Here is a 6,191-nt window from a genome sequence, read left to right on the forward strand (position 1 = left end):
CCCCACCTCTGTCTCCCCAAGTGGCCCTAGCCCTGTGGCAGGACAGATGCGGAATACACACTTTAACCCAACAGTTTATAGGATTTAGGGTTTGAACTACAAGGTCGAAAGTGCGGCTCACGTTTCAGCCTCCTGTGGATGTGCGTTATAGACCCCACAGCTATATAATGGTGTCCAGGAGAGAAAATAGATGCAGAAATGACTGGCACATCCTCCATCACCGATTGTCTTTTGCTTCTGATTTCCACATCCTGTGACAGAGCCTCTCCTGGATGAAGCTGTGAACACATTCAAACGGTTGTGAGGATTATCTGGACAAGAGTATACTCCCCAGGCTCCTGGAAATACAAGTTCGAAGCTGAAGGGAATATACAAATTTTGAGTGTCAGCAGTTAATTTGTACCAAAATGATAACATTCAATTCTGCTAAAATCTGGCAGAGAGCAACACATGCTTTTTATCTGGAAACTCAAGCCTGTGTTTGTGTTCATCCTTAGGAAAGAGATTCATTCGGTTTGAGACTTGATTTTTTTCACATGGTCTGGTGTAAAAAGAAGTAATAGACTAAGTCAGTGGAAGTTGATGTTCAGTGTAGACAACCCAGTGATCCTGTAAGAGTGGATTATTATGACTAAGCCCATGTGCAGTGCCTGTGCCTGATGCTTCATGGTCTTCCTGTCTAAGACTCTGGTATAGAAAAGCCCTAAGGCAGCAGGACCTGTAACTGAAAATAGTTTTTGGAAACCACTGGAAGACATTTGAACTCACTCTATATTTGGATAATGGGAATACTTCTGAGAGATATTATTGTAAAATATGTTAAATATTAGAATGCATCATGAGTGTATAATGAAATATACTTATTGTCAAATTTCCATGAAGAAAATATAATGCAGACTCTTTTTTTACTGTTAATAAAGTTAGTATTTTATTTTTCTAATTAATTACTCCCAAATGTTGCCCCCTCTCCTGGTGCCCCTCCCAGAGTTCTCTGCCCCATCCACTGTCCCCTTCACCTCTGAGAGGGTGTCCCCTTCCTAGAGCATCCTGCTACCCTGGGGGCATCAAGTCTCTACAGGATTAGAGGCACATCCTCTCCAGCTGAGGTTATAGAAGGCTGTCCTCTGCTACATAAGTTCCAGGGGCCTCAGACCAGCCCATGTCTACTCTTTGGTTGGTGGCTTAGTCTATGGGAGCTCCCAAGGGTCCGGATTAGTTGACACTGCTGGTCTTCCTATGGAGTTGCCATCCCCTTCAGCTCCTTCAATCTCCATTGAGTCCTGGGAGCCTCTCACATTTCAGGTCTCTGGAACTTTCTAGAAGTTATCCTAACCCCACACACCCTAGCCCCCAGCCCCCAGCCCTGGCAGCTGCATATTTCCATTCATTTTCCTGGCCATCTGTGCTTCTCTCTTGTCCCCCCCATACCTGATCTTGCTCCGTTTTCCCCTCCCCCTCTCCCACCCAGGTTTCTCCCTCCAGCTGCCTCCCATGATTTTTTACTTCCCCTTCTAAGTGGGATTTAAGCATCCTCACTTGGTCCGTCTTTGTTTGTTTAACTTCTTAGGGTCTGTGGGGTGTATCATGAGTATTCTGTACTTTTTGGCTAATATCTACTTATCAGTGAGTACATACTATGCATGCATGTACTTTTGGGCCTGGGTTACCTCACTAAGGATATTTTCTAGGTCTATCCATTTACCTGAAAAATTCATCATGTCCTCATTTTAAATAGCTGAGTAGTATTCGATATTTTCTGTATCAGTTCTTCAGTTGAGGGACATCTGGGTTGTTTGCAGCTTCTGCTTTTTTTTAATGAATAAGGAGCCTATGAACATAGTGGAGCACCTGTCCTTGTGATATAGTGAACCATCTTTTGCATCTTTTCCAGAAACAGTATAGCTGGGTCTTCAGATAGAACTATTTCCAATTTTTTTAAGGAACTGCAAGGTTGATTTCCAGAGTAATTGTATCAATTTGTAATCCTACCAGCAATGGAGGAATGTTCCTTTTTTGCCATATCCTTGTCAGCAAGTTGTTATTGCTTTAAATTTTAAATTTTTTATCATAGTCTTTCTGACTGGTATAAGGTGGAATCTCTGGGTCATTTTGATTTGCATTTGCCCGAGTACTTTTTATTTAAAAATTTAAGGAAAAAAAATCTAAGCAAAATATTGCAACTTACAAGCCTTTTATTCTGACAAATGTGCACAAATCTTACACTATGTTTTATTTATTTATTTATTTATTTATTCAGATTTATGTTTATGTTTATCTTTTAAGTAAAACTCCAACTTTCTTGAACAAAAGAATGAGTGAGCTTTTCAAGTTTACACATCATGATTATTTTTTAAGCCATCTGATCCATGACAGTACTTATCACCACAAGATGTTTGTCTATTTTTGTCATTTGTATTTTGTTTAATTTTATATTCATAAATATACTTGAGTCAATTAGTAGTACAAGGTAAGACATGGCACACATGTTGCTTAAGCTGGTAATAACGGATAACAGCTCTATAGGAACTTGCAAGTTCATGTACAAATTTGAATGTTATGCAAAGTTTTTGCTTTTAATGTTTACATTACTGGCACCCAATGTCAGTTACAGATAGAAAAATACTTCTGTTTTTATCTCCCAGCCAGAACAAAAATGTATGATGTAACATTTTCATTATGTAAGACTTGCTTTTTACATTTCAGTAAGAATGCCATAAAGCCTTTTCTGAAACAAAATGTCTGGGGTGCAAATGAAGAAAAAAATTTAGTAAGTTTATTGAATTAAATCAAATCCTCCAGTAAGAAATGGAGAATCTACTGTCAAAGGCTGTGTAAATAGTTATCTGTCAAAACTACATACTCACAAGAACAAATATGTGCAGTTCAAAAACATTCCCTTACTGGAAATACGAGCACTCCACATCACAGTTCCCATAAGGACTTTTAAAAGCCTCAAAATTCTGTCTTCTCTGGCTTGCTTCTCTCTGGATTCCACCCACACTTTATTAATGGTTTGCTTCATGTCATCGTCTCCGTCTTCATAAATTTTCCTTAGAACATTCATTAATCCCTCACTAGGATCTGCCTCAGTGTCCTAGGAAGGCTTTTCTTTCTCTTTGCATTCTTTTTCCACCTGAATGAAAAACTCCCACCCTGTGTTTTCTGCTTTCTTTATACATAGGATAATAACTGTATCAGTTATGACTTTTTTAAACTGTTTTCCACAGAGATAGGTTTCAAAAGATTGTTCACAATCATGGAGTAATTCTTGCCATTGAGGTTTTTTACCAAAAGATCAAATGACCTCTCTGAAGTGTACCTGCACATTCTCACTGGGACCCTGATGAACTCCAGTCAAGGTAATGTAGATTTTCACAGACTTATCTGACTGATCCCATCCATAATTACTGATTTTCACAGTGTATCCTATTGTAAGAGGAGCAGCCACAGCAGTTGGCTTTCCATTATTAAGTTCTGGTTCTTCTGTGACTTCTGTTGCATCTTGGTCTTTAGTTCCTTCCCAATCTTGGATTTTTTTTTTTTTTTTTTTATTTGTAAGAGTATCAGGTAGTCTTTTCCTAGTGGGCTTTTCCAGCAACACTTTGACCTCTTCTAGGTCTTTCTGCAACTCCTCCAAAGCCGAAGCCATGCTATGGCTCGTCAAACCCAAGTTGAGAGCTGCAGCGGCGCACAGAAACAGACAGAAAAGCCGAACATGCCACGATGCCCACGAGCGTCGCAGGACCAGCAGTGTGCTTCACCAATCCGGTGCCACAACTATATTTTAAATAACACAATCTCCACATAAACTTACTCATTTAAAAAGTGTCATTATGTTAAAAATGAATCCATTTTAAGTTTTTTCATGCTGTGTTTTGAACCCAGGTCTTTCCCATCCTGTGAAACTCTTCATTGGTGAACCGTATTCCCCAGGTCAAGAATAAATCTTCACATACTTTCTCAGTCTCCCAAAGTGGAACAGGATGTTGTTCGATATGGTACATATATGCTGCAATATTTAACACAGAGTGGAACTGTTACGTTAAAAAATAATTTGCAATGTATGTAAAGCATTTTGAAGTTAAACTATTTATTGTAGTAATACTGAAATTAAAATGAAGTAATTTTACTAATTTATCAGAACAGCACAAAGCAACGTTTTCAAAGGGTAGATACTAACTTTATGTGCATATTGGTTTTAAAAAAGATTATAACCAACTGAAATAAACATGTCACCACAGGAAAAAATAATGGCCAAACATATAAAAGTTTTAATTGCTGTCAACATGTTTCCAGACTTTAACTTTGTCAAACTATACAAAGCTCAACATTATCTACTAACAGCTTGGTTGATTTTTATCATTAATATTATTTATGATGATTCTTTATTCAGAACGTTCCTAAAGATAAAATTGTCATATATCTTGAAGTCATTTCCAACTGCTTGCCCTCACAATCATAAGTAGCTTACATGAACATAGCCTATGTTCACAGCTTATGCCCCATTTTTAACAGGAGTGTCTCCAGTATTTCATTATTTAAAGAGTGTTGTAGGTTGGTTATGAATGTTTCTTATCATGCTAAGAAAAAGCTTGTCTATTGGGAGCCTATCTCATTTTCTTCAAGGAAAGGGATCTTTTTGAAACATCTTTTGGACCCTTCATTGTCTAACACTTTCTGCTAACTTTCTGTCTTAAGCAACCCAAAAAGATAGGTAAAAATCTTCATGTTGTCCTTCTCAGCATCTGTCTCCTTTCTGTCATTTATATTAGATTCATAAAATAAGAAGGAATCTTTCATATTTCTATGGTCCATAAAACTCTTTATACTTAGAATTTTCACACAAACATGAAAGAATTCATGATTGTTTAACTATGGAACACTGGGTATGTTGATGCTACTACTTGAATGCTATATATATATATTTTTAAAGATTTGTTTATTTTATTTATATGAATACACTGTAGTTGTCTTCAGACACAACATAAGAGGACATCAGATCCCATTATAGATGGTTGTGAGCCACCATGTGGTTGCTGGGAATTGAGCTCAGGACCCCTGGAAGAGCAGTCAGTGCTCTTAACCACTGAGCCATCTCTCCAGCTCTGAATGCTGTATATTTACATCTTTAGATACTGTTCTCCAACCTTTTGTCTGATGGTCCTAACACTTATTTTTTATCTCCAGAACCTGTATTAATGCCTTAAGTCCTGCATTTATGGCAATTGTCAGTATTGTGTCGGCTTTGGGTTCACTGTCCTTTTAAATAAAAAATTTTTAATTGTCCTGTTCCTATCCACAAAATAGTTCACGAGAAAATTGAGTGTGGTTGCTTTTCAGACAAAGCTAAGAGTTCACATGACTTCCTATTTCCCCTTCCTTGCTCTGACATTCTCTGCAGGGCTCACTGTTGTCATTCTGTCTTTGGGCTGATAGACTCCCCACCATACTACGGACATTAAAGGGCTCACTAGAGGTCCGGGCCTGAGAAAACTTATATTTCTTGATTCTTTGTTCTTTTTCCTCATTGCTCATTAGCAACAATGTAATTTTCTTTTCTCTATCATCCAAGAGACATCACAGCAACAACCAAAAATGACAATGATCAGCTGTGATGACTGAGGTGGAAACACTGTGTTCTATTGTGTAAGACTTCATATACTCGGACTCTCCCTATGTATCTTGATTACACTAAACATAGACTTCTAGTGATTGTCTCAGATCAACAAGCTGGCCTCAGCCACCCTTTATCACCACTGTAGCGGAGGTATTAGAAGGACGGCGTCCAGCTAGCTCCCAGCTTAACTGCCATTTTCCCACTCTAACTCCCGTGGGCTGCCTTGGCCCAAGCTGGGTGTTTTTTTTATCTCAGCAGACTCTCTGTGGGGCCACATTAGCCCCACACGGTTGTCCAACCGATGGCCAGCCGGCACACCACCCAACAACCAAGTAAATCAGAATTCTAGATGCTTAAAGTTAGTTACTCAATGGATTTTGTTTTGTTTTGTTTTGTTTTGTTTTTGTTTTTGTTTTTTTTGTTTTTCGAGACAGGGTTTCTCTGTATAGCTTTGGCTGTGCTGTCCTGGAACTCACTCTGTAGACCAGGCTGGCCTCGAATTCAGAAATCCGCCTGCCTCTGCCTCCCAAGTGCTGGGATTAAAGGCGTTTACCACCACTACCCAGCTAAGCAA

General features: G+C 38.7%; 1 pseudogene; it reads right to left on the reverse strand.

Moving 5' to 3' along the window:
* Positions 1-2,860: 2,860 nt before the first annotated feature.
* Positions 2,861-3,649, reverse strand: LOC117713391 (calcyclin-binding protein pseudogene; annotated as a pseudogene).
* Positions 3,650-6,191: the final 2,542 nt, after the last annotated feature.

This window comes from Arvicanthis niloticus, chromosome 8, assembly GCF_011762505.2.
Source record: "Arvicanthis niloticus isolate mArvNil1 chromosome 8, mArvNil1.pat.X, whole genome shotgun sequence".
In the NCBI taxonomy this organism is placed as follows: domain Eukaryota; kingdom Metazoa; phylum Chordata; class Mammalia; order Rodentia; family Muridae; genus Arvicanthis; species Arvicanthis niloticus.